The 12475-nt window shown below is 29.6% G+C and overlaps 1 non-coding gene across 1 annotated transcript; it reads right to left on the bottom strand.

Annotated features, from left to right (window-relative positions):
* Window positions 1-2895: 2895 nt before the first annotated feature.
* Window positions 2896-2981, bottom strand: Trnay-gua (transfer RNA tyrosine (anticodon GUA)). The gene is given in 2 exon segments: window positions 2896-2931; window positions 2946-2981. It is a non-coding gene; the product is annotated as a tRNA-Tyr (tRNA).
* Between the last annotated feature and the right edge of the window lie 9494 nt (window positions 2982-12475).

Raw genomic sequence — 12475 nt, 5'->3', positions numbered from 1 at the left:
ATATAAATTTTAAATAAATTTCTAAATTTTCATAAATTAGACTTGTACCTCATCAAAAGCATAAATATCCTTATAACAAGAGGGCGAAACACATTCTCGAATACAATTTATCCTCGTAATTCCTTCATATTCGTCACATCGAGGGCTATTTTCACAAGCTATCTCGAATTCTTTGAATATATTTTCCTAAAAAAGACGTAAAAATATTAAAATTTTGTTTTTAAACGGATTTATGGAAAATTTTCTTACATTACTCGTAGTTGGCATGTAATCGAATTCAGGAAATCTGAAAACGACATCCTCACAAAGGCAGAATTTTATGTTGAAAATTAATATTAAGGAAAGAAATTTTGTTGTAAAAGACATTTTTTTCACTTTTTATGTCGAATCAGCTGTAAACAACAAAAATATGACAAAAACAAGACATAGACATGCGCATTTCATGCTATAATAGCAACCGGCGTAATTTTTATCATCTTCTTAATTATTTAAATATTTTTGAAATTTTTGAGTTTTAAGATTTACTTAAAGTGTTAAATTGATTTCAAATTTTTTTAATGTATCAGTTCAGAATCTAAATTTCGAGATTTTTTTTAAAATATTAATTTTTTAATTTAAGCCTCAATTTTTGCTTAATTTTGACATCCGACACGAAAATTACAACTGTCGAGTAAAATTTTAGATTCTGCATAATTTTCATGAATTTCTGTTTGATCGTTTTTCATTTGCAATTTAATTGATAAATAAAAATTCCGTAAAAAATACGTAAAAAATACGTAAAAAATACGTAAAAAATTTTTAAAAAATTTTTGAATGTCATTTGTCGATTTTGAATTTTTTAAAATTTGAAATTAGTAAATTTTCAAAATAAAAATTTTTTTTACATTTTTTTTATAATTTTTCAACCAAAAATCTAAATATAAAAATTTTTTATTATTTTACGAAGAGATAAATTTTTTTTTTCCAAATTTTCAAAAAAAAATTTTTTTTTTATGTCAAAACTTGTTCAGGGCAAGTTTCATGGGAAGGCGTTTTACGAAGAGATAAATTTTTTTTTCCAAATTTTCAAAAAAAAAAAAAAATTTTTATGTCAATAAAAATAATTAATTAATAAATAATAATTATTAATTGTTGAAAAGTTAAGAAATCTAATAAAATTATTAAAATTCTATTATTTGTGAATTTTTTCTTCAATAATTGCTCATTTAATATTTTAGAAAAATTGTAAACAACTAAAATCACATCAACATGCGCATATCATGGCATCATAACAACAACAACCGGCATTATTATTATCACCTGCTAAATTATACAAACATTTTTTGCGCACATATAAAATTATTTCGTTGCGTGAATGAAAAGTTGCTTGTTCTTCATTTACCGTGTATGATGCCAACCTACGGAAGAAACGAACATATTTCAAATTTATTTTATTTAATTCTATATCCATATACAAACGCGATAGAAGAAACATAATGCAAAAAAAACGGACCACCCTGAATGTCTTCCACACACACAGTAATTCAAAGTCGATGCAAAAATCTTATCTCTCAAATCCATCATCATCATCATCATATCCAAACGTTGAGCGTAACGTTATAATTATATCATTGTTTCCGGTTCTTTTGTTATTGTTTTTAATTATTATTTTATGAAATGTGTATCAAAAGATCATCATGAAGAAAATTTTCATAAATGGCGATAATGTGTTCTCTAATTATCATTAAATCTGTGGAGTGGATTAACTTTCGTTCGACGAATTCTGATACAGTCAGCGACCTAAAATGTTTCAAGAAAATATGTAAAGTATGTTAAAGTCTTGTTAGTCCTTGATATACTTATCCAATTATTAGTTTTTTGAAACTTTTTCACAAAGTTCGTAGTTTCCTCATGTCTCAAAAGCGCCTTTTTCTCCCGTTTCAGGATGTAAAAAGCCAAAAATTTCCATTTTTAGCATGAAATGTGCCTGAGAAAAATGAGACAAAAGACAGTTAAAAAATTGTTTAAAAATCGAAACAATTGATGCGAAAATATTCATGTTATTTTTGCGCAAAAACAGAACCCGAAGAAGTAGAAGCCGTACACAACTCACAAAAGGTGGGAAAGATAATGTTATTTGTATGTTGTTTCATTCATTTGATGTGTTGTTGTCGTCTCTTGACCAAAAAACCCGCAAAAAAACTGCATAATTCGGAAAACGATCGTCGGGAGAAATTAAAAAAATTGGCTAAAAAATGCATCAATGTCAAATGGTATACAAGATCAGATTATTTTCGTTATTTTAATGTGGTTTTTTTTGTGTGTTAGCTCCCTAAGTCAACGGTAAAGCGACAAGCAAGGCAGCTGCTTGACTTGAGCGTTCGTTTGACAAAAAAAGCTCTATTAAAAATATTTAAAATTCTTAATCGTATTAAGGTTTTGCCGGAAAGCAATTAGCGAATGTAACTTGCAACATTGTCAAAGTGCATTAACATTTCAAAAAAAAAAGTTCATTTTTGCAACAAAAAAGGTTAAAAATTTTCCATTTTTATGGAATACTTTTTTTTCTTGACATGAATGTTTTTTAATTAATTATTTAATTACTTTGTTTCCTTGAAATTTTTTTCGATCTCATTGGTATCGATCTCATTTTTTTTCAGTAAAATTAAATTTTTTTTTCAGATTGAATTAATATTTTTTTTTCGTTTCAGGAAGGTCCAATAGATGAGCTAAAAATAAAAAAAAGATAATTATAGAATGATGAAAAGTGAGAAAAAAAATTAAAAAGCAATTTTCAGTGAAATTTCAAAAATTTTGTCGTAAAAAAAGTTCAAGATAAAAATTTTCAAAATTTTCTTTCGAAAAATTCGATAAAATCGACACAGATGGAAACGTCTGGTTAAACAAAAAAGTTTTTCCGCTCTGCCAGAATCGAACTAGCAACCTAGTGATCTCTACAAATCCGTCTACAGTCACTCGCTCTACCATTGAGCTAAGAGCGGTTGTATTTGCACAAGTGTTCGTATGTTATTTAAAGCACTTATAGACGAAAATATTTTTTTTTTAATTATGAAACAAAAAAAAAAGAAATGAAAGCAAAAAGCGATAAGACAGGTAATGAAAGTACGTACAAAAAATTGAAACGCAATCAAAAATGCTTTTGAACTGAAGTCTTGTCTGTGATGACGATGATATATTAACCATATATGAAAAATTTGTAAGAAGTCATGTTCAGTCAAGACCAATGACCAAAAAAAAAAAAAAAAGAAAAAATATGAAGAATTCTTGGGAACGAAAAAAAAACAAGTAAAAAAAATGTTATTCCCTTCACACACTCCTACCAGTATTCAGTCGATCCGCACAACAACAACGCGATAAGTAATAAAGTATATCAACATGACACTTTTACCGATCCCAAAGCGAGTGAGAGACACACAAAGGCGTACCTACCTCGTACTATATTTTATTTGCATCATCGCAGCAGGCACCAAATCCATTTTCATTCATCGACGTCGTCGTTCGAGAGAGATGGGCATCCGAGAGAAGTCAGATCCGTTACAATTTCACAAGATTTCTTTCTTTCTCTTGCTGTGGCTCGATGCGCTGCGGATTGCGCAGCAGCGATATGTGATTGTGTCATAAATTTCAAGACAAGTACAAACGACTTTGGTGAATAAAATGTATTGGTTAGGCCGCTCCAACTATTTTTTGAACTTTTTGTCCCATGCCTCATTTCAAAAGTCGAACATCCAATGGGGCAAAATACAAAAGAAAAGTTGAAAATATCATCAAAATTGATCTTTTTCATATTTTTTAAAAAAAATTTTAGTTCATAAGAATTTTTGCATTAAAAAACGAAATTTATCGTGAATTTTTTTTTTGTCTAAATTTTTTTTCAAAAAAATTTTTTTTTAAAATTCTTTTCAAGGTATTTTCTTTTTAAATTTTTTTGTTTAAATTTTAAACTTGAAATAGTTTGATATCAAATTTAAACTATTAAAAAAATAATTTTAATTAAATTATTAAAAATTTAAAAATTATTTAAATTTTGTCATTTTGTATGAAAAAGTATTTCGAAAAATTTTTTTTTATTTTTTTGCAAAAAATCTTTTGAGACAAAAAGTTCGAAAAAAAATTTGGAGCTGCCTTATTAATAAAAAAAATATGTGTGCATGTTCAATGATCTTGCTACTTTTTTTCGTTTGTTTTGTGGCAACCAGCGATGCTTTATGAGAAAAGAACGAAAGGAACGAATATATGACTTTACAAAAATAATGACAGCAAATATTGTGTAAATTATTTGTGATCGGCAACGCGATATGTGGCGAGATACGATAAGTGAGTGCGAAGTCACGTGCAACTGTATGGCAGCGATATGATCAGAAATGCTTGTCTCTCGCTTGCACAAACACTGCGAATCTCGTCGAAATTCTTATCAAACATCGATGTAGTTGGTAAGTACAGACAACATTTTTTGTTTAATCTGCATAAAATAATCAAACTTCTGTTTTATTATTTCTTTCTTTCTTTCTTTTCATGAAATATTTTTTGGTTACTTTTTGGTCAACATGTTTTATTTATTATCCAGTTATTTTGCCCCGCACAAAAATATGCGAACATCATCATGCAAGTCGTCATAAATGTGTGTCCTTTTAAGTCATTTTTAATTTACATTCAATGTTTGTCGAATATTTGTACGAAAGTTAATTGGTTCTCTTTTGTTTTTCTTTTTTTTTTAGTCTTTGTCGATCATCTGAAATGTAATTCAGCAGAAGCCCGAGAAGTAAACAAACAACCGTAAGCAGAATAGCCATTTGATCATCATTTGATATCAGAAATGCTCGTTTATTTAAGTTATTTTTTCAATTTTTTGAGAAATTTGCCCAAATTTCATGATTTTTTGTATTTTTAGGTTCAAATTTGGTTTCGCACAGGATATTGGAACAAGTTAATTATGTAATATTTTCATCTCAATTATTCCAATTAATTCAAACCAAGCAAATTTATAGAAAATGTGAGTCATTTTCTCGCAAAGTAACAATCTCCCGTTAACTAGGTCATCAATATTTTTATCAAAAATGAATAATCTTAGTTAAATATTGTGAGTTGCATTCAAACGCAAATTTTTATGTGTCATGTCACATGCGGAGACGTGCCTTTGTGCTATTACATTATTATTTGAAGATGCAAGATATGGAGTCACAAAAAATACTACAGATATTTTGTTGCACTTGCAGATGAGAGTTACCATTGTTACTTTTGTGCAATTTATCTCTTCTCTCTTATAGGTGTTCGTTCAAACAAACAAAGAGTTTTGTTTTTATTTATTTTTTTTTTGCTAGACAAGCCTTGATATATGCTTTTAATGATAAATACTTCAACATAATAATAATTGTGTACTGCAGCAAAAAACATAAGAACTAACATTTTTTTGTGCATGCAATTTTTGTACTGTGCAACAACGACACGTATGCGAAATAGTTCATTTTCGAACCTGATATAAAGTGATCACTCATCTACATATGAATGGATCTCATGCCGGCTTTCCAATCTTTTTGAAGATATTTAGTTGTAGAAATTTCATGGCACTCAACAATTTTCCAAACCACATATGACTTCCGTTACAAGCAGCATGAGTGTTGATTGCAATCTTCTCCTCTCTTCTGTCTTCAAAAAGGGCATTCGTCTATAAAAAAAAACTCATCAGACATCCTTCAAAAGTGAAAAAAAAATAATGAATTGATTTTCAGTGAAAAACGATCGATTGTCCTTCAAACGTTAATCAATTTTTTATTCGTCTCAAGTGGCTCGAAATGCTGAAGCAGGAAAACGCACGAATGATGATCCGATCGCCAACTGGATAAAAATCTACTTTCTCTCGACACACATCCGTACTGCTGAATGCACTTCCATTCCCTTCGTTCTTTACGATACAAGATTGAGTGCCGTCGACGTAACTCAACTCGCATACTCCTTTTACTACATGTTTCTTGTTCTTCGTCGTCGTCGTTGTTGTCGCACAGCAAACCAGAACCCGTATGCGTGTTCCATTCAACAACATATCGCATCCATACATAATCCGTGGAAACGACGAACGGTGTAAAAAAAGCTGAAAAAAAGTAATTGTAAAATGAATTTCAGTCGCTCTTTTACCTTCGTCGCAGACAGAACCGTCGTTTATTTCTCTTATTTAGTTTTTTCCACACAACACAACAAAAAATATTATTTACGTTGAGTGTTTCGCTGTGAGTCTCTCTACATGTGTTTGTCAGTTACGGAGCAAAAAGTGTTGCTAATTTTTTTCACACTGCAATTATTTGCAACAAAACACAAAAAAAAATTAAAAATAAGAGGAAATTAATAATCATATAATTAATTGTTTAAATGAAATGTTGCAAAAAAAATCCGTTGGGACCAAAAAAAAATAAAAATATTTGCATGAATGAAAAATTAATTCTTAATTAAAAAAATATCAAAGGAATCGAAAAAAATAAATAAATAAATAAAACAGTGAGTGATCAAGTTACATGAAACGGAAAGCACAGAGAGTTATATAATAAAAAATAAAATAATAAAGCAAAAAAACAGTTGCATAGTGCAATAATTTATATACAAATAAAATAAATACAAACGTCGTCGACGACTTATATTGACGAGAGAATCTGCAAGAAGACAGCAAGACAAGATGTAAACAAAAAGGAATATTTTTAATAATAAGCTATTGACTGTCTCGTCGTCGATTTCTGTGTGTGTAGTAAGTAAAAAGGGCTTTTATTTATTTTTTTCTTACTTTTTTTTTCTTCTGCTCATATAAATTCAAGTGAATCAATTAAAAGAAATTAAATGTCCCTATTGTACATCAAATGAAACGTGTCTGGATTCTCGTTCGTACACTTTTACAGTTGCTTTTTGTTTTGTTTAGCTATTTGCGAGCGACGACGTGCACAGGGATGGAACATAAAGGCTTCGGGAATTACTGAAAATAATAAGAAAATTGTTTTTATTAAAAAATTATTAAAAATTCGATTTTAAATAATTAAAATTTGAAACGAATTTTTTAAAAACTTGAAATTTTTTGAATAAAAAAAATTAATTTTGAATTTGAGTTCTTAAAAAAATAGAAAAAAAAAATGTTAGAAAATTATAAAAAATTTGAATTAAAAATATTTTAAATTTGAAAAAAAATTTTTTTTAATTTTACTTGAAAAGTTAAATTTTGAGCATTTTGTTATTCACTTTGCATTTAAGTTCTTATTTAATTTTTTTTTTTTGACAAAAAAATAGAAAAATTTTAATTTTTTAAAAATTAAAAAAATTTTTTTTTTCAATAAAAAATTAAAAAAAAATAAAAAAATTCTTATAATTATTTTTATTTTTTTAATTCATTTTTTTAAAATTTTGAAAAATTGTGAAATTAAAAAACTTTTTTAATTTTTTTTTATTAATTTTCTATTTGCACCCTTTTAAGTTTTTTTTTACTCTAAAAATCCATCTCTGTCGCTCGTTGCTGATGAAGCTATATAAAACTCACGGTGATTATCTTGAGAGACATTAAAACTTATTTTATGATGTTTTTGATTGATCAGGAAGTTCTTTTCTTTTTTTCTTTCATTTTGCGTTTTGTTTGTTTATTTGCTTCAGTTAGACTCGCGTTTGTGCGTTTTAATTTGCTTTCGAATCAAAGTTGTACGCACAGAGATATGAATAATAATGAGGCAAATCTCTTCAAATTATGATAAATTGGATGATAGACAAGTTGGTCAAGTCAAGTCGATTATTAATTGAAGCTTAGTCAAGTGTGAAGCTACATCGTTGGAATTTCAGTCAAGGGCACGTTTTCACTCAAAAAAACTTTTGTCGTGTCAATGTTCGACCACCCACTCGAAGAATTTCTTCTTTTTTGCGTTCTTCAGCGACGGAGATAGACACGATACTTAACCTTTGACACGCACAAATCCTGAACGTCTCGCGGTTCGCGGTAAATAGAAGAGAAAGATGAAAAAGCGTGAAAAAAGTGCAGATTAAAATTTCATTTGATATTGTGTGCAATGGCTCTAAGTAGTAGAGTAATAAAACTGTGAAAGGAATCATTCTCTGTTATTTATATTTTTTTGTGTGTTGTTTTTGTCGCAGCGACAGCAAAAACGTCGACGAAGAATGACAAGAACACAAAAAAATTAAAAAGTGTGAATTACATGACAACACAAGACTTGCAAATAATAAACGCAACGCAAAAAAAAAATGAGGAAAAGACAAAGAAGACATGAAGATTGACACTTTTGCTTGAGTGAATGAATGGTTGCACATGATTTTCCAAAGCGAGATGTGATGATGAGAGCGACAGGCGTCGACGACTCTGAAAAACCGATCAATAAACGACTAAATGGACAAAACGACCCGATTTGTTCTTCCTCACATTGTGTACGAAGGTATCGACGGGATCGAATTTCGCCTCAAAATAATGTGTTAAAGAAGCCATTGCAACAAATGTTCAGCAATTCGTCAGAAGAAGCACTTATTTCCCAGATCTCCTCGACTCCTCCTAAAAATAAAAAAAAAACATGTTGTAGTAGTGATTAACGTAATCGGATTAGTAAAATGAACTGTTTATAAGTAATCATAGTCCCCTGAGCAGTTATGCACATTCTCAGAATAAAAGGCCATTTAACAGTGTTTAGTATTTAGTTTCTCCAAGCTCGCTTGTTCATTCGTGACTGCCATCTGTGTGCTGACATGACCCGTTGTTGCTGCGGATTTTCCTGAAAAATAAGAAAAAAAAATGAAAAAAATAATAACTCACACGAACAATTACGAAAGCGACGTAAGATAAGTATATGAAATTTCCTTAATTTTCCTCTCGTTTGCTTCTCTTCACAGCTCATGTCGTGCGAATGTTTTCTCTGCTTTCCTCATAGCACTTGTGAACTTGTCGAGGCGTCGCACGCTGCTTGAAGCAGGAAACGCTTTTTTTTTGTGTTTGCAACTCTTGAGGCAAATGAAGATGGAAATGCATTAAAATGGCGACGGATCTCGGCTGATGTTTACATCCTGCTCCTAAACCGTTTTTCACATTCTTTTGTTTCTGGTCAAAAAATATAAACAAAAAAAAAATCATTTACATTTAATTGAAACTCGAGAGGAGAGCCTTTGGTCAGCAAAATTGTTTGTTTTTCAGCCCTTTTCTTTTGTTTCACTTTTTTTTTATTTTTTCCGGTTAAAATGTCCGAAATGCACTTTTCTGTACGAGTGTGTGTGCTCATGTTTTCATAATTTATTTTATCTTTTGTCTATTTTGTGCGCACAAAGGAAAGAACACTTGATCGTGTAATGCAACAACATCGCACAGCAGCTTATCATGAATTTATAATTGTTCCTTCGAGTACGTTTCTACAAAGATACAATTGCAAGCAATTTTTAAAATGGATTTTTTTTTTCGTGGTATACGTTACAATTTTTTTTTCTTGTCTCTTTACGTTTACGACATGCATTGTGAGTACAAAGTGGTCTCTATTGTAAAATGGACTTGCGAAAAATATTTTTTTTTTCGGAAAATTTGATAAGAAATGTCACTTGAGCGTATTTTGTTCATTTTTGATTTAAAAAAAATTAACTTGTGAATTCTAAATATTTAAAAAAAAAAAATTAAAAAAACTTTTTTGATTTAAAAAATCAAAAATTTTTAAAAATCTTTTTTTAGCTCATGAACTATCGAAAAAAAAATAAAATTAAAATTTCAAATTTTATAAAAAAAAAAAAAATTTTTTCAACTCATGAATTGTAATTTAAAAAAAAATCTTTTTTTTTTTTTTTTTTTTTTTTTTGAAAAGATCACAAAAAATTTCTTCTGTAAAAAAAAATTTCTCAAAAAAATTTAAAAAATATTTTTTTTTTACAACTCATTTTTAATTTTAATGAAATTTCATATTTTAAAAAAAATTAATTTCTTATGAAATTTTTTCTATTAAGACTATTTAATATTTTAGTCATATTTTTTTTATGATAATAACGGACAATTTTCCGTCCAAAACAAAATATTTCCCATGCAAAAAAACTCCCGATCAAGAATTTTGAACATTGAAAAGGGAACATAATAGTAAAAAATAGGAAAAAAATATTTTGTTGCACACATAGAGAGGCCGTGTATGCGTGATATGTGATACAAATGCGCGATATTGTTGTAAAACAAAACAGAACAGTTACAGCATATATTGCAATCGCGCGCGTTAGAGAAAGACCAAAACCGAGAGAGAGAGACGACGAAGTAACCGATCATTTAAGGTAACAATTAGAATACTTCAAATATTTGAACAAGCATCATGCATGCCATATATAGTTTTGTGCCTCGAAGAATTGAATGGAAGAGGAAACACACAATCGCTCCTTTTTTTTCTTGTTGTTTTCATCGTCGTCGTCTACTTGTTCACGCACTGCACTGAAATTGCAATTGAAAAACTACGAGAAAACCTGAAATATAAATTATGGAAAATAGTCTATTATGCGAACGCTTTGTTCTCAGCTCAGCTCGAATGCAGATTGCAATGGTCAGCAGATGTCGTCGTCGACCAATTATCGCGCGAGAAGAAATTTTTTCGGTTCGCAAGTCTCTGGCTTTTTTATCTCGAAAGGAAGTTATTTAGCACGACGAGCAATAAAAATACAAAAAAAAAAATAAATAAACTGTCAAAAAGCACACAGTATGAAATTTTCACATTTAACCGTATATTTAACTGCAAAAATATGTAAAAGGGTAATTTTATTTGGCTGGTATTTACACGGCAAACAACGCGCGCGCCTATAGAAATCGAACAGCTTGAATAACTGGAAATAAAATGTGCTCATATCTTTTTATAATATTAAATATTTTTTTTGTGCTGCATGTTATTGCGCTTCATAAATGTTTATTTTATATTCCATTTGTGTTAAATTTGATGGGAAATGCTATATTTTGTAGTTAATTTATTTGACTTTTTGGTGATTAAATTTTTTTTCTCTGTATTTTTACCTACCTTCGTTCGTCGAATGTCTCTCCGCAGTCCAACGACAACAACAAAAAAGAGGAATGTCCAAATATTGATCGAAAATGCATCTCGCCACACACTCACATGTCATTAATAAATAATTAATAAGAGAGTTTTCAAAGGGCAACTGCCAGACTACAATCTTTCTTTTGATAAACTATCTCCGTCACTCTCTTTTCAGTGTCTTTACCTCTTTGAAAGGGCCCTTTAGATAAAAATATTTAGCTTGGTTTGGATTAATTGGAATAAAAGATGCAAATTTGTAAAAATTTTTACGAAAAACATCAAATCGGGCACTGACTTCACATTGAATGCTAAAATAAAAATATGCCGTAAGAAGTATTTTTTGTGTATTTCTGCACTGCACTTACCCGCAACACATAGAACTCTTTTAATGAGCCAAGCAGACTCCATAGCCGAGACTTGCATGTTTTTGTCAGAATAATAGTGCATGTATGTCTACTTGGTGTAATTATACTTTTCCGTTTGTATAGCTTTTACATTTTTTTTTTTATATATAAATATATTTAAGTTGGGTTTTTCAACTACAAGCATCCTCAGATCACTTATTTCGAGAACGGTTTTTTGTGTTGAATGAAATTTATGATAAAAATGTCTCTTAAAAGGAGAGATTTCAACACGAGATTCATTCATTTAACTGAGATTTTTAAATTTCTTTATGGAAAATTAATTTTTTTTTCGTAAAATGCACTTATGTTGGGTTCTTTTTGACACATCTGTTAAGACAAAGTTGGCAAAAAGCATCATTTAATGGAAACATCAGACCAATTTTCATGTTTACACAAAGAAAAGTACACTGGCACGACGCATCAACACATGTCTTACAAACTCAATTTGGCTGAAAACAAAGTAAAAAGTAACGTAAAATAAAGTATGAAAAGGAATTTAAACATTTTTACCTTGCCATAGATGTGAATGTGTTTTCGCCACGCAGCAAGGGTCGTCTTGAGGAAAGCCAAAAACACACTGCAAATAAAATAAAACGTTAATGACGTAACAAAAATTGCAAGTTGACATCTTCAATATCGTCAATTATGCATTTTATATCAGTCTACTCGTTTTTTTATGGTTCGCAAATTTATTATTATGGCATGACCGGAGAGCAGAACAACTTGTAAATTTTTGCGAACATCGAAATCTTGTGTGACATTAATATGCAATTTATTTCGTTTTATATTCACGCTTCTTCTTCGTTCGTAACTACATTATATTGCCAATGACTGACTAATTTTTGGTCGTTGTCGTGCAATATTTGTCTTTGTTTTCCATTTTTGCGCGCTCTTTATTCGGATTTTTTTATTTTATTGAATATCGAATGATATGTTTAAGTGAAAATAAAGAATTTACCGCTGTTTATGTGAAATATTTGGGGCACTTATCGACGTCTTCTAACTTGTGAACTAAGTAATTCCCAAGCCGATGAAAAAAATTTTTTTTTTTAAATTCCCTCATGGAAT

The sequence above is a fragment of the Culicoides brevitarsis genome, chromosome 2, assembly GCF_036172545.1.
Source record: "Culicoides brevitarsis isolate CSIRO-B50_1 chromosome 2, AGI_CSIRO_Cbre_v1, whole genome shotgun sequence".
Classification (NCBI taxonomy): domain Eukaryota; kingdom Metazoa; phylum Arthropoda; class Insecta; order Diptera; family Ceratopogonidae; genus Culicoides; species Culicoides brevitarsis.
This window is presented reverse-complemented; position numbering and strand designations above follow the sequence as displayed.